This window comes from Natator depressus, chromosome 15 (assembly GCF_965152275.1).
Source record: "Natator depressus isolate rNatDep1 chromosome 15, rNatDep2.hap1, whole genome shotgun sequence".
In the NCBI taxonomy this organism is placed as follows: domain Eukaryota; kingdom Metazoa; phylum Chordata; order Testudines; family Cheloniidae; genus Natator; species Natator depressus.
In genome coordinates, this window is record NC_134248.1 from 18,423,349 (window position 1) to 18,449,307 (window position 25,959).

Consider the following 25,959-nt stretch of genomic DNA (forward strand, 5'->3'; position numbering starts at 1 on the left):
TTAAAAAAAAATAATGAGATGTTGATTACATGTTAGCATTGCCAAGGATTAAAAAAACACTCTAGAAAAATGGGCACAGCCTGGAGTTTTGCAAACATTCCCTAGGTGGCAAAGGGCTAAAGTCTTCTTTTAAGAAATACTGGACAAGAGAATGGTTCTTACGTTATGAGTATGTCCCAGTGCTAGGAATAGGTTGTTTCTGAGTGCAGGTTCTTCACAGCACCATAAAGATTGGAGCGAGGGGAGGAAGAACAAACAGTGCTTTAAAGAGAATTGTGTGAACTATTACTGACATGATTAATCCAACTGGGGAGTTGCAACATGTATACTAGTGCTTTGGAAATAATAGAGCGGCTTCATAAAAGGCTAGTTTTTAGACATGAAGGTGTGCAATCAAATTGCAGGGTAAATTAAAATAAACATAAAAGCCCACATCCCCTGACTTTACAGCAAAATGAAATGGAGAGAACTATAACTTGTCCCTTCAGTGGATACACAGGGCAATGTTTGCAAGGGGAAAAAATATGTAATATATATATAATGGAGCAGATTCTCCGTTCCTCTGAATTGCTTTTGAGTGTGGTTGCTAGCAAAAGGTATCTATGAAGCTGTTGTAGCCGGTTCTGGGAAGATCAACCCAGTGTAAGAGGATCGTCAGGGGCAGAGGGCCAGAGAAGTGGCCTCTCCACAGCCACTGAAGTGGGTGTGGTCATGGAGAAAGGTGAGCGTCTTCCCTGATGGTTTCAGAGTGGTAGCCGTGTTAGTCTGTATCAGCAGAAAGAATGAGGAGTCATTGTGGCCCCTTAGAGACTAACAAATTTATTTGAGCATAAGCTTTTGTGGGCTAAAGCCCACTTCATCAGATGCATGTAGTGGAAAATACAGTAGGAAGATATAGATAGATAGATAGATATATGAATGAGAGAGAGATACACAGAGAACATGAAAAAATGGGGGTTGCCATACCAACTCTTAACGAGACCAATCCATTAAGGTGGCTATTATCAACAAGAGAAAAAAAACTTTTGTAGTGATAATCAGGATGGCCCATTTCAAACAGTTGACAAGAAGGTTCGAGTAACAGTAGGGGAAAAATTAGCATGGGGAAATAGTTTTTAGCTAGTGTAATGACTCATCCGCTCCCAGTCTTTATTCAAGCCTAATTTAATGGTGTCCAGTTTGCAGATTAATTCCAGTTCTGCTGTTTCTCATTGGAGTCTGTTTTTTGAGGTTTTTTTGTTGAATAATTGCCACTTTTAGGTCTGTAATTGAGTGTCCAGGGAGGTTGAAGTGTTCTCCAACTGGTTTTTGAATGTTATAATTCTTGACTCCTGATTTGTGTCCATTTATTCTTTTGCATAGAGACTGTCTGGTTTGGCCAATGTACATGGCAGAGGGGCATGGCTGGCACATGATGGCATATATCACATTGGTAGATGTGCAGGTGAACGAGCCTCTGATAGTGTGGCTGATGTGATTAGGTCCTATGATGGCGTCCTTTGAATAGATATGTGGACAGAGTTGGCAATGGGCTTTGTTGCAAGGATAGGTTCCTGGGTTAGTGTTTTTGTTGTGTGGTGCGTGGTTGCTGGTGCGTATTTGCTTCAGGTTGGGGGGCTGTCTGTAAGCGAGGACTAGCCTCTCTCCCAAGATCTGTGAGATGGTTGTAACGTCTTCTTGGGACCACTGGAAGCTAGTTACCTTGGAGCAGCCTTCCGGCTGCACTCACTTAAGCCAGGGGACTGGACATAGGTAAGTAAAGCCAACCCTCATTTGGGGGTGCCAAAGATGGTGGTGTCAGATGTTTAGCTGCATGCGTGTGTTCTCTCAGTGTGTTGTACTGACTCTGGCCAGACAGCCCGTACAGCAGGCTTCGATCGAACTGCCCAATAAATCCACTGACTTGGTTTAGTAGGAAAGGCGCCCGGCCAGGTTTATGGCCGATGAAGCACGGTGCTAATGCCCCAGCTCAATGGTTACAGGTAAACTAACACACGTATGCCCGTGACAATGGACGCAGCTCAGTCAGTGGCGAAACTTTCCACTGCCCCCTCAGTTGGACAAAGACACTCCCTCTGAGATACATCTTTATACACAGATACAAACAAATTACGGATTGCCCCTGACTCTAACGGATTAGGGCGCCACCCATTGCCTTGTTCCTGTAGGTTCGATTAAAATATCTCTATTCATCATGCTGTAATCCTGACCTTATCCTTAAGATGTGTCAGCATGTTCCTGTTATCTTTGGGGAATGTGTTTATCGGGGGTGTTCTGGTACCACCCTTCTGGAATGTGCTTGTGTGAGTGCTTTATGCCTAGCATCTTTTAGGAATATGTGTTTTTGCAATATCGGCCCTGTGCTTGCCAAATTCTGTGAGCAGGGCCTGCCTCTTGCTCACAACTTAACCTTGCTTTATATCAGTAGAGTTTTGACTCTTTTAGTCCAGGCCTCAGGCCTTAGACCAGGCCTCTGATACATGGGCTTATGGTTCAGGCCGTCTTCCTACTACAGATGGCTTGAAGACAATACAAGTTTGGCACTGTATATTCACTACGTGTCTGATAAAATGAATGTAAAAATAGGGTATTCTTTTGCCTGGCCCATTGCAGGCAGCTGCTGCTTTTTGCCTTCTAAGTGTATGGATGTTACCGACAGCACTTTACATCAGCTCTTAACCTAAATATTTCTACTTGATTCAATAAGCATCCATTGTAAGTGGCTCCAAATCCATCAGGCCCACATCATATTAACCCAGTCCTTAAGGACACTGTACCACAAAGCAGCACCTGGAAACCCCATATTCACCACTGTCATATGATTATGTTTAGTACAAAGTATGCCTATGAGGTATCATTTTAAATGTCTTGATCTGATGAACATTAATATCCTGTTGGATTGTATGTGCTATCATTGTATGTGAAGTTATGAAGTTTTGCTATGTGTGTGTTACTGAAATACGTTGTGAGGTTGGGAACACCCACAACCAGCCTTTCTGGTACAGTAATGGAGTAGCCAGACATTACTTAATGGCTCATCAGCACCCAAAGAATCTACTATCCCAGGAACTGTATACAATGGAGACTTCTCAGAGAGAACACGTAGACAATGGAGACTGCTTGGTTAGTGGGGGCTGCCTGATTCCCCATGTCAAACGATCTTTCCAGCAAGCTGGAAAAAACTATAAAAGAGGGGAAGTGACATCATCACGGAGCCTCTACCCTACCCCCAACTCAACACCTGGAAGAAACGTCTGGAGGACAAAGATTTGGAACTGGGGGAGAGTGGTCCCATGTTGGAAGGCGGTCCCAGCCTGCGTATTGAGGATCTGTGGCCTGTTTGTACCATCTGTCAGGGTGAGACAGTGCTTGATTCAAATCCAGTTTAGTTTGTAGAACTCAGACTGCAAATTTTATTTCTTAAGTAACCAACTCTGATTTCTATGCCTGCTATTTATAATCACTCTGAATCCATCTTTCTGTAGTTAATAAGTCTGTTTTCTATTTTACCTAAAACTGTTTTGTTTTGTTTGGAGTGCTTTGGAAATCTCAGCTCAGTTTACAAAGGATAGTGTGTATCCATTCCACACTGATGGAGAGGCAGACTGGGTAGTGAACTGACACTGGCCAGGCTTCTGACCGGCGCAAGATGGTACAGTTCTTGGATGCAAGGCTGGGGACCTGGGGGGAACTGGCTGGAGCCTCTCTATTGTTGGTTCAGGAGTGACTAAAGCTATGTCTACACTGGCACTTTTGTCGTTAAAATTTTTCTCACTCAGAGGTGTGAAAAAACACCCGCCTGAATGACAGAAGTTTTAACGACAAAAAGGGCCGGTGTGGACGGTGCTTCGTCAGTGGGAGCTGTGTTCCCGCCAACGAAGCTACCACCCCTCATTGGAGGTGGTTTTATTTTGTCGCTGGGAGAGCTCTCTCCTGGCAATAAAGAGCGGCTACACAGTGCACCTTACAATGGTGTGGCTGCAGCGGCACAGCTGTGCTGTTGTAAGGTGCACAGTGTAGGCCTAGCCTGAGAAAGCATTCATGTAACTCAGTTGGGCGTGTCCCTGCCTGTGGATGTCTGTGTAAGTGCAGGACCTGCCAGAGGTTTGTGGCTTGACATAGCATCACAGAGTGAGAGGGATACCCCAGCTTGGTGGGACAGAGGGCTCAGAGGTCCCACAGTCCAGATTGCACCCCGGGGACCCGTCACAGACACCTATTAACTTTATTACAACTGCTGGAAAAACAGTTAAGACTGCAACAATGCTATTGTCAGCCGCACAGTTTTAGAGCTTAGACTGTAGTATTCTTTAGGGTTTTAAAATTAAATTATTATTATAAAATAAAAGGTTTTTCTTAACTCTTGTGGGCCAGATTTTTGCCTAGTGTAAATGGTTTAGTGCCACTGTTTTCAGTTTACATCAGCTGAGGGTTTGGCCCACTGTATATAAAATAGACTTGAGATTTTATCTTCCTGAGTTAGAAGATGATTTAATTGCTCGTGGTGGAAAACTTCTGAAAGGGAACTGAGTGCCTTTAATTCCCAGGGGGCATCTCTCAGGCCTAGGCCCATTGTAATGGCCAGAACTTTTCTTCCTATATTGGCAGATAGACAGACCTTTCTGCTCCCCTTTGGTTTTTAGAACCTGGCCAGGCATGCTGTGGCCGCTCCAAAATAATCTATTTCTCAGTAACTGGAGGCTGAACTAGAGTGAATGTTCATAGAAGTTTCAATAAAACAGCATAAGGTCAACTGCTGTTTAAATCCACACCATCAGCTTGGCTGTTGCATTTTACAGAGCTGTGAGTCCTGGTGCCAAAGGGCAACATGTAAATTGAGCTGTTGTTTTGAAGCATGTAAGGTAATAAATGGTGCTGTCAGTTGTTTTCACCCGAATGACAGATGTATTCGCTGCAGAATGGATGCCATGTATGGCTATTATTGCAAAAATTTCACTATGTACCTGTTGCCTGCTGTTTAACAAATAAAGCTTAGGTTAAATCATTTTAGTCTGTGCCCTAGTATCTCTGTCTTAATTGCAGTTTTACTGAAGACTTGTGTAATTTCCCAGTGCTGCTGATGTATCGTCAGATTGAGTGCCTTTGTGAAGCACATTCACAATGCAGTTCCACGCATCCTGAAGGAACACTGCTTATCCTGCTGTTTTCTAATGGTCCAGGGCAAAAATATTCCATTCCTGTCACTAACCATGAAGTTTCTCAAAAAGAAAAGGAGTACTTGTGGCACCTTAGAGACTAACCAATTTATTTGAGCATAAGCTTTCGTGAGCGACAGTTCACTTCATCGGATGCATTCATCGGATGAAGTTTCTGTTTCCCAGTGGCTATGGTGAAATTCCAGCTCCTGGCAAAAATCGTTAAGTTTTGCAAATTAATTGCTTGTGGAAATTTGCCATTTTTTAGAGAACAATAATGACATGCTCTTACATCTCTACTGCAGTTTCCCCCCAGAAGGATCCTGAAGGGCTATATAAGCCCTGGGTCCAATGTTACAGGCCTTAGAAAACCCATTTTGAAGTCAAGCTGGTAACTTTTCTATAAGAATCACTTTTCCTGACAAGAAATTGCAGCAGCTGGTTAACAGTTCACCACAAAATACAAAGCCTATTACTTTCCCCAGCCTTTGGATTCAGCAAAGCACTTAAACATGTGTTTACCGTTAAGCCTATGTCGTACTGTAACAATCACCATGGCAAACCTTTTAACCTTTTATTAAACAATGATGGGGCAGGGATTAGAAAACAGCATTCAAACCTTAAAAACTTAAGTAAGACTTTCAATTTAACAAAAAAGAGTCCATTGTAGGTGGTCTTAAGCTGTTTGTAGAAATTCAGTTCTGTTTCTTTTAAAAACGGAAGAGCACGGATACAACTATGGGGAGCAGAAGGAATATCAAAGATAGACAATGCATTTTCTGTCACTGAGGCTTTTTTGACTTGTAGCTAACTACTGAAAAATCACAGGAAGAAACCATGGTGTAATTAGCCACTCTGAGACATAGGCCTGGTCTACGCACAATTTTTATGCCAAATGTCAGTTTGGGGAGTGATTTTTCTACCAAAATAGCAATACCGTTACAGTCTCTTATGTAGATACCATTACACCAGTCTAAACATGCCCCAATACTGATGTAGCTTATTCCCCTTCCTGTGTAGCTCAGAAACATGAAAGCCCAGTGGTATGATGGGAGATTCCAGGATCCCACACAGGGTGACCAGATGTCTTGATTTTATAGGGACAGTCCCGATTTTTGGTCTTTTTCTTATATAGGCTCCTATTACCCCCCACCCCAATCCCAATTTTTCACATTTGCTGTCTGGTCACCCTGGTCCCACAGGGCAATAAGTATCCCATCAGCTGGGATATCACTCCATTGAGGTACTCAGCCTGCAAGCTGTCATTGACCAGTTTAGGAAACTTGCTAAGCAGCCCCCAGAAAAGCAATTCCCCAGAAAAGTGCTGGCAACCTCGTGCCATTGAAGCTAACCAATCACATCCAGGAATTTCTATCTTGGTCTGTTGCAATAGCCGTTTTGTGACCTCACTGGGAGCCTTGAAAAATCAGTCCTTTGAATCTTTTTGTCTATAACTTAACTTGTTTTTATAAACAACTTCATACAACAGGTCAAGACAGCTTCTTGTTACCTTTCCCCTACTTTGGACAACTGAGCGGCTGGGCCTTTGTCATAACGCTCCCCTCTGCTGTGCACATGAATCTGCTGTTCAGAGGGATCCATAGGAATGCATAAGAACAGGTCACTCACAGACTCTGGATTGGCTGCCTGGATTCATTGCTTTCTGAAGCAACACAGCTTCAAATAACTGGCATGCCAAGCAAAGGAGAGACTTACAGACTTGCCCTGAACAAAGGACCTGGGAAAGCTGACAGTTTAATTGGTTGATTGGCTATGTAGGGATCCTTTTCAGTACCTCTTTACCCCAGGTAGGGAAGTATTTAAAGAAGATAAGCTGTTTGAGTGATTAACAGAGGGAGAAGGCCAGATGCTTACCACTGCAGCTGACAGTTGTGAAACTCGTGACACCAGTGCCTGTGTCTTACTTCCAGCCCCTGCAGCCATATAGATTGGGTTAAATCACAGCGAGTTCTGACACAAGTTGGCTAAGATGCAAAGCATTTGTCTGAGCAGTGGGGCTGCACTTATATTTACAGTGAAATATTATCCCTTCATGGTTAACAACTAACTGCGAACCTGCTCATTGTGGAAGCCGTTCGGCATAATTAGCCGGTTAAAGAAGTCTGCCTATTGATTAACTGAACTAAATGACCCATAATTAACAGCACGACTGCCGAGCTAATCTATTCGGTGTTATTTTCCTTTCCCTTCAAGCCTTGGAACCTGTTAGTCCTTTCATTAGTAGGGGGTGGGTAGGTGAAGAGTCCACATCATGTGGTAATTGAGTTACCATGCCCCTATGGGGGCTTTAAAAGGCACACTGATGTGTTATAAAAGGCCTGCTGGCATGCTATTTTATTCTCTTGGCCTGCAGAGGTATTAGAGCTGGTCATGCTGACTCCATGCATATTTCTTTTCTTTTAAATTTACCACTTCCAGTGAGCTGGAACACCTGCTCTGAGCCATCTCCGACTCTGGGGAAATTCAGATACAGACCTGAACTTGGCAGCTTAGGCCTTGTAATGATATGCTTATTTGAAGTATATTATTTAGCCACTAGATGTCTCTGTGTGCTGAATACAGTTCCAGACAGGGTCTGATCCCTGGTAATCAAGGGAGACAAAGCTGGAACTCGAGTTATGAGGAAACCTGTTTGCTTGTGGCTGTAGCTTGCAGTTGTTTTCTTTAATAAAAGTCTCCTGTTTGAGTGTTTGATTCTATAGATCATGACAGGGACCAGCTCCATAAAATTGACCCAGATAGGAATCTAACCATAGCACTTTGGGTGAGTTCTTAATCAGACCTGTATATCATTGCCTATTCCCATCTCATGTTTCAAGTCCTTCAAGGCTTTCTCTTTTCCTCCCAAATGCCCCATTAAACCTTTATATAATGTCAAAGTGGGTTAATTGCTCTCTTGTCCTTTTGAAATGCAATTCAATATAAACTAGAAATAATGGATCACAGTATCATTTGCACGCTGTTGTGAGTTCTACCAGCACTTGCAATGCTAGCTGGTGCCACCACTGTACCAGTCTGGTTTTCTGACTCTCTTTTAATTAGGTTACAGCTTGTTTCAAATAGATGGGAAGAAAGTGACTATATTTAAACAAATGAAGGAACAAACAAACAACAACAAAACACACACACAAATAAACAAAAAACGAGAGAGAGAGAGAGAGAATCTGGCAAGATCAGCTCTGAACAGAGGTGCCAGTCAATAACACAGCAAGTCCTTAAGAAGCATCTCTCCAGAGCTATCTCTGCTAAGCTCAGACCTGAAGCAGTGCCCACTGAAACCAATAAAGATACTTTCATGGACTTTAGTAGGTGTTGGATCAGGCCCCTAGACCCCTCCTTCTCTTTGCAACAGTAAAAAGCTTTCATGTGCATGTACTTCAGGACAGGAAGAGGATTCATTTTCCAGGTTCGTTCTTTTCACCTGCAGAAATTTGAACTACCCACGATTAAACCCATTGTCCTTAGCTTCTTGCTCTGCTGATGCCCTCAGGTGTGACCAGGAAGGAGCCTTCACCTGTGTGACCAAGAGGGCTACAGTAAGACCAGGCCAAGAGTGAGATCCCCCTACACACACACACTCTGGTCCCTTTACACTGCGTAAGTGGCATAAAAGGGCTCTAAAAAAAGCTCCAGTCCCAGGAAGGGGAGAATTCTTCTCGCATACAAGAAGGGGGGAACCCCTTTGTAAGCCTTTCCATAAGGGGTGTGGTAGGGGCAGGAGGTGTGTGCATCCCATAGGGCTGCAGAGAGTCCAGGTAGTTTGAGGGCTCCTGTAACTGAGAGAGGCCCCCAGGGCTGGCCATGCAATGCCACTGGCTGAGAGTGGCTCAGTACTGGGAGGGGCACACAAGTGGTTTAAAGCAATCATAGCCACCCCTTCCCTGGGCTGGGCCTCTTAAGAGGGGTAGCCCAACATCTTTCCCCTAGACTCCATCTTGGTTTAGCTTAAGGTCTCTTTTCATCAATAGTGACTTCCAGTTTCGGGAGGCCTTTAAACTCAGACAAAGCCCACTTAGGACTCAAGTCCTCATCCTTTCAAAACTCTGGATTACATTTCCCTGGTGTGACAGACCTTTGGGCCACCTCCAACCTGTGCCCAAGGATATCTCGTTTACGCTCTACTCAAATGCCTAAATGAGGTGGGTGTGTGGCTCATACTGCAGGGAGCAACGTTATAGAGATCTCATTCTCCACTGGAGTCTGTAACACTAGTTGGAGCTGGTGGAGAATCAAGCCCTGCCATTTACCTTGGAGCTCCATTTTATTTCATCCAATCCCCTCCTCCCTTCTTCTTTCTGTCCTAACCTTTACCTTTTAATACATTATGCCTTTTTATCCCATTAATATTTTGACATCATGATCTGCCAGGACTGAGGAGAGCAGTTCAATAATAAAAAGTCTGACGATCACCCGCGAGGCCACCCAGATCTTGATATTTCAGACGCTTCTAATTGAACTCCAGAGAGAGGCAGTGGGCTGTTTCCTCATCTCATCTGCATAATGGCTGTGATGTCAGGTGTCCCCAGCCCGCCCTCAGTGTGGGAAATCCCACTAGAGGCTCTTGGGTTTGTCCCAGCATATAAAGCTGCTCAGAGACCAGTGAACTAGTTCTTTGTAGTGATGCGAGCGGTTGCATGAAATCACACTGGAGCTTTGCTGTGGGCCCTCTCTCCCTCATTAACTCATGTGTACGCTCTAAAACACTTCAGTTAGCTTAAAAAAAAAAAGGCATTGAACAAGCTCTTTAATGAAAGGCAGGGAGTTTAAATGCCGGCTTTGGCTGACTCCCAAGGCAGGATAAAGGCTCCTCAGCTCAAATGTCAACAGGAGCAGATGAAATCCATTCCCCTCCTTCCCCTCCAACTCCCTGTAAGAGTGGAATTTCTCACCATATTTGGTGCTCCCTGTACTTACAGATGCTCTCAGTTCTGGAACCTAATGGTTTCAGTTCCAGATATTAAACTCTCTCTCTCTGGGATTACTTCATAGGCTAGACTAGAGAACTCCCACTATCCCTCGGCATATAGTGCCTTCTTTTAGAGGCACCAGAGGGCTTTTCCTCATGGCTGTCTTTTTAGAGTAGCTCACAAGCATTATAATGACGTTTCTCTTGCTGCACCCCTGAGAGGTTACATTCCTCCCTGCCCCCTTTACAGATGGGGAATTGAAGCAGAGACACTTGTCCAGGGTCACCCAGGCAGAAACAAAACTCAATTCTCTTGACTCTCAGTGCAGTACCTTAACCACACCCCCATGCTGTCCAATTACATTAGGGCAATTCCATTGAATTAAATGGGACTGTACTACTCTCACTGAGAGGAGAAGTTGGCCGAGACTGAGTAGAAGAAAGAACCCCAGTTTCCTAGTTGACAGCCTTTCCTGCAATTAAAACAAGATCCAAAGCTAGGCAAGAATGTGTAATGGCTCTTAGTTTGGAGTGTCGGCACTACATTACCAGTAGCCCTTTCATTAGTTTGCAGAGGCAAACACGGAGTATGAAAGGCCCTGTTCTCGCTCTCTAATTTATGTTATTAAAGTGGGCTATGAATGCATCGTTCTTACCAGGTGATGTTATACCTTATGTAGCATATTATAGCATGCAGATATTCTTAAGAGTGCCTCACTTGCGGAATATGGTTTTAATAGGTATAACAAAGCCATTAGAGCAGCATTAGACTTGAACTTGAATTTAGTAATTTACAGGAAGCAATTCTTCTCTGACTTTCTCTACAACCTACGTCAGGAACAAATAATGGAGCCCACTGTGAATGCACAAAATGTTATTGCTGTTGTTTAAATCCCATCAGATGGATTTTGGTACAAACACTCTACAGTGACGAAGATATCATAAAAACCTGGATCAAGATAGACATCTGACTTCATAAGATGATCACTGCTGTATTTCTCATTGAACATTGCATTTTACCTGTCTCAGGGCTGCAAATGCTTCTGCAAGGCTTCCTGAAATAACCAGGATGAAAAGCTGCACATATCACTCATGCAATTCATCTTTTCGGTCAGTCGGTGCCTTAATATACATATGGGTTAATGCTACTTGACGTACCTTGTAGCTCCTCTTTAGGATTTCATGTATAGATGCAGACTTTGCACTGTTTTCCTCCTGGTGAAAAGAAATGGATTGCACAACATACAACATGAATGCTCCACTTCTACAGCTCTCTTAGGACTACTCCTGTTTGAAGCGTGCCTGGTGTTTAGGGAGGGACTCACCTCACTGAACCCTGGTTTACACTACAGAGTTAGGTCAGGGCAAGGCAGCTTACCTCGACCTAACTCTGTAAGTGTCTACCCTATATTTTCGCTCCCACCAGCGTAACTCGCTCACTACACTGACCTAATAACTTCACCTCTGTGAGAGGCATAGAACTTAAGTCAATGTAGTTAGATTGCTGCAGTGTCAGAATAGACACTGCATTGCTTATATCCACTGTTGCTGTCTTTCAGAAGCCATCCCACAATGCCCCATGCTGACAGTTCAATTGGTGCAAGCGCTCCTGGGGAGGATGCTCACTGCTGACACAAGGAGCGAAGTGTAGACATGCACAAGCGATGTAATTACTGCGGCGGCTGTATTAAGATTGCCAATTCTGGTTGGACGTATTCCTGGAGGTTCCTGGAGGTTTAATCAGATGACATAATCGGTTATGCCAACTTAAGTTAGGTCAACTTAATTTTGTAGTGTAGGCATGTCCTGAGTATATGTGAGCCTTGTGATCAGAGTCCATATATCTATCTACATTGTTTCCTGAAGGTCTCATTTAACATCCTGCAATAGGGAACAGCTCCACAGCTTTTCTGTTCTTGCTCAGATGAGTGCTGGCAGATTGCACCTTTGTGTCCCAAGAGGCTAAGGGGCGTTGCTCATACATGTTATCAGGGCTCTTGTGAAATCGCTGCTTGCATTTGAAAAGCGTTTCCAGACATCAGGTGCAAAAGGGGGTGAGGGAATAAGGATGTGAAATGTGTCAGGAGAGCCAGGCTTTACACTCCTTCAAGCCAAATTCCTTCTCTTGATTTTCATATTGTTTTAACCCCTCTGTTGCTAGATCTCTCCTCTACTGTGCCATCATTTTAAACCAATTTAATGTGGAGGTCAATACTGTTGCTGTTTACTATTTATTCATTATTTGTTTGCTGCCAGCTGTGTTGTGTGCACAGTATAATACAGAAAAATAAAGAAATTGCCTACCAAGAAAAGTTTCAGAGTAGCAGCCGTGTTAGTCTGTATCCGCAAAAAGAAAAGGAGTGAGCTGTAGCTCACGAAAGCTTATGCTAAAATAAATTTGTTAGTCTCTAAGGTGCCACAAGTCCTCCTTTTCTTTCTACCAAGAAAAGTTTATGATCTACAAAGAGAAGACAGGCAACAGTATTTTGGTTTGTACTACATCAGATGTTTTCACACATCCCTGCACTTTTGAGGTAGTTTGTAGTTTTGTGTGGGACAAGAAGCAAAATTGATATAAAGTATTGTGATCTTCCTGCTTTTTATGACCTGGGCATATTGGACATTTTGGAAAATTTTCAAACCAAAGAAGTTAAGGAATAGAGCCTCCCATACCTTTTGAAGTTCACATTCAGTGCTAACTTTGATAGCAGTTAATGCAAGTGTACAGAGGATTATTATTAATTACTTGTATCACTGGAGTGCCAACTGAGATCAAGGCCCCATTGTGCTAGGTGCTAATGAGCAATGCTCTGTCCCTTGGAAAGCTTGCATTCTAAATAGACACAACAGCAAACGCTGAGAAAAAGGATTGTTTCCCCATTTAATAGATGGAGCGTGATGGCACAGACATATTAAGTGACCTTCCTGACGTTACAAAGTCTGCAGCAGAACCACGAAATGAATCCAGTTTTCCCAAGTCCCAGGCCAGTACTTTAACCACAACATCTCCCTCTTGGGGTGCACCGGCCATTACTGGCCTCCATGGAGTTTGTTGCTGGTGATAAACTTGCCCCACAATGCCTGCAGCCACAGTCACACAACAGCCAATAAGTATTGTGCGGCTGCTAGGTTGCTACACTAGCTAAGCACCTGTAGGGTTGCCAAGCCTCCAGGATTGCCCTGGAGTCTCCAGAAATTAAATATTAATCTTTCATTCGAGATTATATGATGTGATGAAACCTCTAGGAATATGTCCGACCACAATTGGTAACCCTAAGCACCTGCTCTGCCCATACAATAAAACGCTTCTGGCTGAACTCAATATTTTCTGTTGGAATGTTTCAGTACCTGGAATGTTTCAAAAGTCTCAGAGCTCAGCTTATTTAAGAGGGACCATTAGGTGCAAAAGGGGGTGAGGGAAATGTGTCAGGAGATCCAGGCCTTACACTCCTGCCAGCCAAATTCCTTCAACGGCTGAAGCCCTGGCTGCTGCTGTTCATAAAAGGCAAATGACTTCTCAGATTTATTAGTTACCTGCAGGTGCAATTTATCAATTCCAGGCTGGGCCTGGCACAGACAACTGGGGAGAGACCTGTGCCTTTGATTAATGTGCTAGCCCTCAGAATAGAGGCAGGCTTTTTACTGGGCTTTCATTCTCACACATTCTTAAAAATAACGAGAAGCGCATTCGGCAAGCGCTTTCGCGGCATGGGGTGCCAAAGCGCTGTCATCCCCTAAAGCTTTGATATTGTTATGCTGGGTTAAACCTCAGTGAAGCTGGTGGGCCTAGGTGCTGACTCTGTGGATGCTCCAGGACTGGAGCACCCACGGAAAAAAATTAGCGGGTGCTCAGCACCCAGTGGAAGCCAGCTCCCCCCTCCCCCCAGTGCCTCCCGCCTGCTGGCAGCCCTGCCAATCAACTCCTCCCTCTCCCTCTCAGCGCCTCCTGCCCGCCGCAATCAGCTTTTCAGCAGCATGCAGGAGGCGCTGGGGAGGGGAGGGGGAGAAGCAGGGATAGGGCATGCTTGCGGGGAGGGGTGGGACTGGGCAGGAAGCGGCAGGGGCAGGGCCTTGGGGGAAGGGGTGGGGTGGGGGGTTGAGCACCCTTGAGGCAAGGAGGAAGCCAGCGTTTGTGGCTGGCGGGCATAATTGCTGGCCTTCATTCAGGATTATGTGTGGAAAACAATTAAGCTCCTTGGTAAACTAGATAGCTGAAGCAGTCGGAGCTACCGCCCAAAACACAGGCCATGTAAGTTCCTTCTGGAATCTGAGCCATGCAGGCAGAGGGATTTATGGGTGGGTTGGGGGGATGAGTATTGTTTTGATGGAGCTGTCTGTGTGTGTGGGAGTGAGCAAGCAAACGAGAGGGAGAAGCAACACATACACCAGAGAAGCACACAGAGAAGGCAGCAAGGAAGCCCACAACACAGCTAGAGGAGCACTTGGACCATGACCCTGAGAAAAAGCTAAAAGAGAGAACGGGTGGGCAAGGTACTGGCTGGAATGCTGAGCAAAGAAACTGCCTCCTGCTGATTGATCCTTTCTGTGGTCAGGGAAACAGGACTTTGTGTACATTCTTAGTAAATAAATAAGATCACATTAAAAAAACCCCAACAACTTCAACACCATTCTGTGTTTGTACAGCGTTTAGTATAATGGGATCCTGGTCCATGACTAAGGTATGGTATGCAAATAAATAATAATAATAATTAATAATCAATTTCTCCTACTAATGGAAACAACCCACCAGGGCCCAATTATTGGCTAACCCCTTGGTCAAAAAGGGTAGCTGTATGTACATCATACGGGTGTCCTCTGGAAGTGGGGGTAGGGAGCGTAAAACCAGTGACTTTGACAAGGAGCACTGGAGATTGAGCCAAAATGATACTTGAACCCTTTGCTTTGTATTCCCAGATGGCTTTGTATGTCTCCTCTCCCTTCCTCATTAGCTATGTTGATGTTATTTTCTATGGCTGTGAAGCTTGCTGTGGTCATAACAAAACAATTCAGGCTGAAATCAACACAAGTGAAAACATTTGCGAGAAACTGATTGGGCTAGCAGGCCAAGACTGGTCACATGCCCGGTTTAAAGGGACCTAAAGGAGTAGCTCTGCATGTTCCTTTCCCTCCCACTGTGTAAGGTTATATTTGCACTCATCCCAGGGCAATGTAGCTTTATGACTGTGAGAGTAGATGGGGAACATATGCTGAGGATTAGTAGCTATGTTGTGAAGTCAGTGTCTATGTGGGGACTTCCAGGTAATAACTTGCTATGTGTAGGCAACATATGGTAGGAGGTGTGGGCTTTGAATTGTGTTTTTAACAAGGAATTTGGAGGGGGTTAGAGGCAGGCAAAGTGTCCCATATGGTCTGTAAAGGAAGGGGTAGCAAAGGACAGGCATCAGAGAGGGGGCCAGAATTGGCATGTGAGAAAGAATAAATGGGGGACATATGGAGAGAGATGAACTCATGGAGTTTGATGGTTGTGTTGTCATGATGGCTGCTAAAGATGAGTAGAGAGATTTTTCTAGTGGATGCAGAAATACATGGCAGGCCAATGGAAATAACTTAGGGAGGGGAGGGTGTGATCGTGTTTGCATATATGGGTGAGGGATGCATACATGGGAGCTTTAGGAATCCAGGTGTGCAGAGACAATCGCAGGAGTGAGTGTATACTACCTCAGAGTGAGTGCCAAAGTCATTCAAGGATGGGGGCTATGTTGTGGAGGCAAGGGTAGTCAGATTTATCATACAGCCGGTATTGGTGTTATGATTTATTTGTATCGTGGTAGCACACAGCAGCCACAGTCATGGACCAGGACCCCATTGTGCTGGTGATGAATGGCTCAGAGTTTATAGTTCTGTGAAGCACATGGGAGATCAGAGAGGGATAGACAAAGTAGAGACATGACTGTGATATTCCCCAGGGTACAATCTGGACAGTTGAACAGCTGTGTCCTCTCAATCCTCCACCCTGTGGTGCCTTTCCGACTGCTTTGCTGTGAGAACAACAGCCTCTAGCATGCAAAATCACTTCCAGCTGAATTATATGAGTGCTTCTTGCCAGCCACTCCTGAATTATGTTGCAGAGTAACACCAGCAAATTCTCAGTCCCAGGTTTGTCACCAAAAATGTGTGTCTTGTACTGCCCAGCTAAGTTCCCTCTAAGCTGCGTGGCTGCTTAGAGGGAACTATTAAGTGCTGCACAGGCGCTCAGGGCTGTGGCGGGTAGAGACGTCTCTCCCTGCCGACCCCAGTCCAGCCCCGGACCTGTGGTGGCGAGGGGAGAGGTGCCCCTTTCCCGGCCCCAACACAGTCCCGGCCACGGCCGCGGGAGAGCCGCCCCTTCCCCTTCCACAGCCCCAGCCCAGCTCCAGACCTGTGGAGGCTGGGGAAGAGGCACCCCTCCTCCGACCCCAACCCTGGACCTGCTGCAGCCAGGGGCGAGGCGCCCCTCTGCCCCAGCCCTGAACCCCTCATCCCTGACCCCACGCCAGAGCCCGCACCCCCAGCCAGAGCCCTCACCCTCCCGTACTCCAAACTCCTCGGCTTCACCCCCATCACATTAATTTTGTTATGTGCATCTATATGGAGGTGATGTGTCACACATCACCTCCATATTGGTGCACATAACAACATTCACTCAGCACATGAGTGGGAAAAATTAGAGGGAACACTGCTGTCCAGGCCAGGTCTTTCCTTCTGCACAAGCTCATAGAAAGTCCGTCATTTCATTACTCGAAAATGATATGTACATACCCTGTTATCGCAAATGGAGGTTTCAAACACTTAAATCCGAATACACACTGGTTTAGACAAAACTACAGAACAAGTTTATTAACTACAGAAAGATAGATTTTTAAGTGATTACAAGTAATGAGGCATAAAAGCCAGAATTGGTTACAAAGAAATAAAGGGTAAAAATACAGACTAATACCTAACTTAACAAACAAAAGGAATTCAAAGCAAAGGTTTTTCTCATCACATGCTTTTACTGGCTGAACTCCTTCAGTCAGGACCACTCCCCCAGTTTACTGAGGCTTCCTTTGTCTTTCAAACCTTGTTGATGCAATGAGTAGAGATGAGGGGAGAGAGGTCATTTGTGTCCTCCATTCCTCATTTTGATATATTTTCCTCTTCTTTGAGAGCCATCTCCAGCTGGGGTTCAGGTGACAGCCAGCCTGCTTACACAGAACCCCTCAACTGTTCCATTGCCAAAACATCAATTTCTCACTCACACCCTTCTTTCTGCTAAAGAATGGCTGCTCACGCAGGTGGTAGCCCATCTGATCATGCTGACAACTGGCTGAATTGCTGGCCAACCTTTTGTCTCTGAGGAACTGGTTTGGGCTGCTTTTCTAAACTTGGAGCATGTCTCAGCAACGTCATACAGTAAAATCTTATAACTTTACATACAATGTTGCGACACACATTTTATCAGGACAATAATGTTCAGTAGATTATGAGTTTTCAAATGATTCCTCACAAGGCATACTTTGTATAACATTTATCATAGTTTTGTAAAAGTGGTGGTCAGAAGGGTATAGTCTGTCACAATGACTGAGGGCACTTTTCAGATACCAACACTTTAGAACAAAAGCTACTTAATATGAAGGCTTGAGTGTTTGTCTGAAAAAGTATCATAACACAAAGATTTAAAATCGTATATGTTTTTACCACCCATGACAAAGCATTGTCTGCCTAAATCACTTAGGAGCTTTTTGAAAATCCCACTCAAAGACCTGAAAGAGTAGACTGTACGCCAGGGTTGAAGAGCAGGTTAATCACCATACCCCACAACCGGCGCAAGTATTCTTCATAAGAAATCCAGTCTATTCAGATTTCTTATTACTGTAGCCACCTTCTCAGCAACAGAATGTTTAGCAAGCTAGAAGTCCAAAGCTGAGCTTGAAAACATTAGTGAGCAAGGGGTTTGTCTAAAGAGCAGTGCAGATGTGCAGGAGTTAATTTGCTTGCCTGCCCACTGGCTGAAAACAGTATGTGTGAAGACATGAGTCCAGGGCTCAATTCTGCCCTACAGCACTGAGATCTTTGCTTTTATTCCTTTGGAAGAGGATTGTCACCAAACAGAGCAGCATAGCCTGGAGATTCCACCTGCCACACACACACCTTTGCATAGCCTCTCCATTGAAGCCACAGTTGAAAATTAACCCGAGAGTTAGCCATTTGTAAATCCAGCTGACAGGAAATTGTTGGCTTTGTGCTGAAGAAGTCATTACCTTAAGCTTTATTGCTGTGTGTGGAGTTTACTTATGACAAAGTAAATGTGCAGAGATGTCTGTAAAGAGTGCTGGGATATTGCAGTGTTAACAGCTCTGTGGTAAGCTATCAATCAGCAAAACAGTATGTAAGAAAGCATTAAAAGCTGCTGTTGTAAACACACACGCACAGATCAGTCACTTGCTGGTGTGCAAACCGCACACCCACTTTGACAGCACAGCAAAGCTGCAGATTGTTGTATAATTAGTTCCCTGGTCTGAGGTGTTGAGAAATGTGCACTTTGCATATATTTCTACATCAATGAGTGACGCATGCCTGGAAGTGTGGGGAAGACATCATTAAGGATATGCTGGACCTGGAGAGTTGTGGACTGTGGGCTGGATTCTGTCCTCACGCCGCTTTTATAGTGGTGTAACTCCATTGGGCCAGAGCTGCAGCTGGCACAGTAGTTAATTGGCATAATGCCACCGAAGTCAACGGCGCTTCAAACTGATTTGCACCAGCTAAGGATCTGACCCACTGCCTTACTTGATTTCCACAGGAGTGAGGCCCTGTCTAAACACAAAAGCTGTACCACTTTACCTCAACCGGCATAGTTAATGCAACCTCCTGTAGGATGCACACAGTTATACCAGTATAAATGAGCTTCTACCTGTATAGCTTGTTCCCATATGGGAATAAGAAACCTTTATAGCGGTATAATTGTGTCTACACTAGAGGTACTGGTATAAGTATTTCAATAAAAAGTCACACCCCTCACAGAAATAGTTATACTGCTCCTAAATCAGGTCTAAGTGAAATGAAAATCAGGCCGCTCTATTTCTACCTTATTAAAGTTCTGTACAAAAGAGAAATGAGTTGAAAAACACTGAGTTAAGACTATTGACAATTGTACCCTGTAGTTTCATGTCTTGGGCCCAATGCTCCAATGTCTGGCACCTCCTGTTGCCATTTAGCTGCACAAAGCAGGTGTAAAATGTTACTTCTGGCATAAGTGACTACACAAGGTGCAAGGCACTGGAGAGTCAGGTCCCTTGTAGTTACAAGTTAACAGTGGGGAGAAACTCTGTCCTAGTTCTCTTCCAGTTCAGACCAACAGAGATTTGTTCTAAAACTTTTGAGACAGCTGGGGCTCTGATGGCCATTTATCTTGACACCAGCTACTGGCATCCCTTTGCTTGAATAACTAGCTTCAGGGAGCAAGACACATCACCTCTCTTTGTAAGTCATGTATTGCCTTTTATTCAGTCCTCAAAGGCTTTTGATCTTCTTCTGACCCCACCCAGCTAACCTGAAAACATCTGGGAGACAAAAGCACCAGTTTTCCAGCAGAGTGATGTGTAATTCAGCAGAACAAAGGGGGTTCAGGTTTCCAATTAGAAATCTCATTTAACACAGAAGTAGAAAAACAGAGGATATGCCCTGTTGGATCCGACCAATGATCCATCTGGGGTGTCTACGCTGCAAATTAAGGTATAATTGTAGTGCAGGTAGGCATACCCCTGCTAGCTTTAATCTAGCCAGTGAGGGTAGCAATAATAGTGAAGATGTGGTGACACAGGCTTCAGCCTGGGCTAGCCACTCAAGTGTGTACGCAGCTTCCCTAGCCTGTGCCATCACATCTACACAGCTAGAGCTGCCCACACAGAGGAAAGCTAGCCTACCCATGCTACAAGCCCACATTAATAGGTGATGTAAAAGGACCCCCTAGTGTCATCATCTGCTTCTGGCAATGGCTAACACTTGATGCTTCCGAGGTGGGCAGATTAGGTAATCATAATGGTCCTTTCTGGTCCATCCAGTCAATCCTGGGTCCTTCTGATCAGCCTGCCAACTAGGGTCTTTTCATGATGTGAACACCGGCCCGCTAAGAACTGGACAGGAACGCAGACTCATTCCACATTTCAGATCCAAGAGCTGTCAGACGGTAACAAGGTAAAGTCCCTATTAATGTGGGATGAATTTACACCCAGGATTGGGCAAGCTCCTCTGAGTCATCGAGTCCCTGGGCTGGCTCCCACCTGGTAATAGTGACAGAGGAGCAGTTACACAGGAGAGCACCCTGCTACAAAGTTATTATTTTACAGAGCACAATACAAAGCCAGGCTGCCACACTGAGGAATTTACCATTGGGAAAACCATTCCTACCAGAAGGAAACCCATTGTGGTTTCAGTCTGTGTGTTTCATCAGCCTTTGTCCCTAGCAAATGCACGCACTTGCTTGCCATCCCTGCTTTTCAGGAATATATAATGTATAATTTCCTTTCTCTGGTAGAGAGTTCAGCTGTGATACTTACTCAAGCACTCAGAAACTCATCTGACATAGCTGCCAAGCTGCTCACAAAGGTTGTTGTATCTAATTCAACGCCTCCGAGTCCCAGCTGTTCCACACTCTGAGCGAGCTGCTTGCTGCCCGACAACCTTTATCGTTCACTGAGGCTCAAGTCTCTGAGGGGAGAAGAATTATTTCCTCCCAAAGCTCCTCACACAGCTCAGAGTCCCTTCCACACCTCTGCACCCTTCCATGTTCACGTCCCTCTCATAGACATTGAGAGACTTTTCTTCAGCCTCCCAGAGATTTTAGACAGAGATTTTTCTCCCTTCTGTGCTCCTTCCCCAGTGCACACACCAGGTAGCTGCTTGCATGCGTTGGAAAGCATGACTGGATTCCATAAGGGAGAAGCCACCCACAGAATGTCTCTGTAATAAAACACTGTCTGAGAAAAGAATAGGATCAGAGTTGCGTGGGGGCCCGAGGGCCTATCTAGGGCTGCTGAGCAATAAAACATTGTTTGGTTAACTTGTCTAATGGGCTGATCCTGATGTTCTGAAAGGTTTCCTTTTTGCCTCTCACCCAAAGCCTGAGAAAACGCCTGTGGCAAAAATTTTGTCTGTATTCTTCATTTTTCTCTTTCTTCTGCAGCGTGGTTTATAAATAAATGGTCTCTTTTTCCCCCCAGTTCACTGACGTGGCACCAGTCTTGTTAAAATAACATCACATTTATAGGGCGTTGGATGAGGCCCCCAGTGGTGGTGGTGGTCACTGCTCCCCCTAGGCTGTGCGCGCGCACACAGATCTTTAATCCTGCACACACGGTGAAACACTGCGCGCGCTCCAGCTTCGGCAGCGTCCTTTTTTTTTTTTTTGCTTCGGCGGCGGCTCAGAAGAAATTTTTTGCACCCCACAGCCTGTTAAAAATTAGAGGGAACATGGGTGGTAGTTGGTGGGGGGGGGGGTTTCATTGGTTCCTTTAATAGTGCTAAGTTGCAGGAAGCAAAATCACCCTGCAGAATTTTCATCTTTTCTTTCCTTCTGCATTTGGCTGAAAGCCAAGTTCATCTATGGCTCTTCCAACCCCCAACAGCCTGGGGGCTCAAGGGGCTTAGAGTCTGAGTTCCACAATACTCTCAGGTGTTACTAAGCCAAGCTCCAAAGGATAATGAGAAGAGATGGAAAAAGGCAGGAATCTATGACCTAGGCTTTCTCTTTAGTTAGGGTCTATGGCCACCTACCAGCAGCCTAAGAAAATACTTAGCACAACGGAACAGATAATGCTGGCTGAGAGACTACAAGGCTGAGTCTCTTGCAACATTTGCAAAAGACTTATGTAAGAAGGACTAGGTGAGCCGTGTAACTGGCTGCAAGAACAGTGGGTCCCCTGTAGCGTTCTGCAAGAGAGAGAAAAGAAGAGATATGCATCAGCATAAGGAAAAAGCCCTGGGCACAGAAATAGGTTTAAATAACTGCAGGATAAAGATGAATCCAGTCTGACAACATTCAGAAGGGAGAAAGGGCAAATGCTTGTGACACTTGGGCAGAATCATACCTGGAGTAAGTCTGGTGGAAGTTACATGAATGGGGCAAAATGACACCTCAGTTCAAGATTAATATGTGATGGGCAAAGCTAGAGAGGAGTAAAAGGAATTGCAAAGAGAGGCAGAGACAGAACATGAGCTAACCAGGCATGTCCAAAAAACAAGTTACATGATGCTCAAACAGGGATCAACCTGCTAGCTATGCTGAAAACAAGCTCTGCTTCAAAGCCATACTAGAGAAAAGAAACAGGATCTTTCGTGTCAATGGTTCTTTTTGTGTTAAAAATAGACTAAAAGATTAACTATCCTGTGAGTTGACGGGGTCCCAATGGAACAGAAGTGAACACAGTACAAAGAGATACATTGTTGCAACTATTGTTCTCCCCTGCACTTAGTGTCTAATTGATTAGGGTTTGATGATCACCTTCCATGCACAACCACATGGAAAAGGGAAATGCAAATCAAATCTGAGTTCAGGATTCATTCTCTTCTCAGAGAATGGGTTAGTAAGGCAGAGGTGGACGCACACACACACGGAGCTAAGGGTCCATGAGGAAAGCTAATACCAAACCATCATTCTGTGCTAACCCCAGATTCCTGTGCACTGTCGGCACGGCTGGTCCAGTGGCTCTGCTGCCCTTGGTCCTCATGCCATACCTATGTTGTGCGGGGTTCACGGAGTGTGCAATGCAATTTATAATGCTCTGCTGAGCAGTATTACTGCGTGACATTTGTCTGAATTGGGAGAAGAACATGTCACATAGAGCAACGCTGTCCGCCTACCCACCAGCCCCCATCAGGCTTGCTGGTGCGTGCAAGGAGGGGCTTCTTCCACATGCTCGAGCTCTACGGAGCATTGGATCTGTTTCCCTTCAGCGCTGCCACCACACAAGGGAGGGCAGGATCTGGTCAGAGCAGCCCACGAGCCGCTAGTGAGGAAAGCATTGGTGCCTGTGCTGATGAATTTGTGCCTTAGATCTTGCTGTCTTTGGAATCTCTTTGTTGCATTCCCTCAAGCATTTTATTGAGGATATCAAAGAAAGTGCCTCCTGACACAGCAGAGGCCTGGGTGAGCCCTTTTATTTCCTGCTGATAAGAGGAGTCAGCAGTCAGGGGGCTGTCAGAGGGTAAAGACCAGCCTAATAGAGGCGGATAGGGTGCCTCTTGCAGAGTAGAGGGGAAATCTGGGGGTAGGCTCCAGGCTGGAATAAAAAATTTGGCATAGCTTGATCAGGGTTAGTCATGCGCACGAGAAAGCTGAGGTACAGGCAAGGGGAGAGGCCTGATCTCATTAGAGATCAACACATGCTGGGGGCCAAATTCTGCCTTCACTCACTTCACCATTGAAGGAAGGACAGAATCTGACCCTCTGCAGGCAGCCAGGCTCCTCATTGTTCCCCGAGTCCCTGAGAAGAGAAGAGTGAGAAGAGGCTAAGGAGATGGTGGCTCGTGTCTGTTCGCAGTGAATTAGGGCTGGGTGTTTCCCACACAGGGTTTATTTTTCTGGTACAATTAGTCTGTGTGGGGAAATGGCATGCTCCGAGTGGGGTTAGACTGTGCTCCCCAGGCACAGGGGGCAAGTGAGACACCCCCCTCCCACGGCACCGTGGAAGGGCTCGCGATGCCATTTCTTCCACCCCTGGGGAGCACAGGGACTGCTCACCACTGCTCTCACTGAGGAGCAGAACAGCATAAAGAAGGCCGGGGGGAAGGGACCACAGTCCTCCTGCCAGTCCCTGCAGCAAGACTGGTGGGCCCAAGAAAGCTATCTGCTGTGCCCTCCTGAGGCCTGGTCTCTCAGGGCAGTTCCAAAGCTGAGACCATATTCTCTGGGGGGGAGCTCTGTTTTGTCAGCCTGTGTAGGCGCCACAGGCAGTGTTTGTCAGGAGGGCTGACAAGAACCCTGGCAATGAGTGGTGATGAAGAGGGGAAGATGAAGATTTGCAGCACGGTCTGATTTCTTCCTGAGACTCACGTCACCTCTGTCCCCTTTCCTGCCCTTCCCACTCGCCTCTAAGGTACGGTGCCCACCAGAGAACACGACAGTTCTGCTGTCCCAGAGGAAGACACTACAACTCACTCTGGCTTCCTAAAGAACAGCTCCCTTGCCCGAAGCACTGAGATCCAGACATTCGCCAATGATGCCTGCGAAATTCTTGCAGTCTGACCTTTCGGTGACCCCAAGTGGCTCTCTTTCATTCCTTGGATGACTTTATCACTCGCAGAAGCCGCAGAAGCCGGAAAAGGACTGGAACATATGTCTACAATGGCTGTTACAGTCTGGCAAACTGCATTAGGAATAAAACAACACAGCAGCAGAAGGGGCGGAGTGGCCACAAGGAAGGAGGGAATAAGGGCTAAGAAGTTGCAAAGGGAGGCTGTCAGTCAGCCTGAGGAAGCACAGTGAGGCCAGAAAACCCATCTCTCCTGCTGGGTCTTTGTGGCTTGGTAGCTCCTCAGGGCCTCTGTATTTTTGTTGCCAGGACTGGGTGGTTGTGGGATGCGGTGCGGGGGAAAAAAAAAAATCTTCCCTTCTCTGTGCATGCTGCCTGTGTGGTTTGAAATGCATAGCAGCTATCTGGGCTGATAGTCAGCTTCTCATTCGCAATTAGTACATTCTCTCCCACCTGCTCGGCTTGTCCTGTGAAGCAAGTGACATAAATGGCACATTATATTAATCATCTATTGTGAATCAGAGACCTGCTGGCTCTATGATTCTATGGTTATGGGACCAGCTCCCTCTCCCCCGGGGTGCATGATGTTTCAGAGGCAGGCCCCAAAACCTTTCGGCGTATGTTTACAGTGCAGGCCTCCATGAGCAGGAAGACAGACTTGCACTGGCAAGACTTGAGCTAGTGCGCTAAAAACAATCTTGTGGATGTTGGAGGCTTGTGCTGGAGACAGCCCCACCCCCAGGCTTGAATCCTGAGCTCCAGCCTAAACCACAAACTCCACAAGGCTATTTTTAGCGCCTTACCTCAAGCCCCGCTAGCCTGGGTCTGTCTCCCCAGGCTGCGAGGCTCGCTCTCAGCTGCCGTGCAGGCTTACTCTAGAATATCAAGCTCTTGTGATCGCCCCAAAAGCAGGGACATGTTGCTCCTACGAAAGCGACATTGTACTGCACCACATTCAACCAACCACTTTTGGGTAGCCAGGCTCAACTGCAGTGCCTCCTGCTGGGGGCTGAGTGCTCTCACCTCCCCTTCATGACAGTGAGAGTGTGTGTGTGTGTGGGTGAGGGGGGCTAGTTGCCTTGTCGTTAACAAGAGGTCATTTCTTTGTTATGTAACAATACAATAGGTCAATGCTGTAAAACATCGTGGCCCAACAGACAATTGCTCAGAACCAAAACGATACCAACAAACTGATTATGTATTTTAATGTTAAATGAGTATGTAAAGATGCACATCAACTGTCCAGCTGACTCTCAGTGAATATTTGCCCAGATCTACACCTGGTGTAAATCAGCAGAAGATCTGAGCCCTACAGCAAGGAGTCTGTGCAGGAGGCAGTTCTTGTTCAGAAAGATTTCATATTTGGGTTTCCATTTATTTTTTAATTGCTTGATTTTACTATGCAGTTAGGACCCCAGTTTTGTTTAGGGTGAAATGTTTAATATCACATCACACTCAAGGCTGGTAAACTAATTGGCAGGTTGAATCAGTACAATAGTTTAGCTTTTTTTAAACTCACAAAACATTCTGTTTCAGTCTACAGATGTTTGGATGTATACACCAGCTAAAATGTACAACTTTCAGGGTTTCAGCTGTTGCTTATCTGCTAATAACAACACTTAACTCTTATACAACTATTTTCATC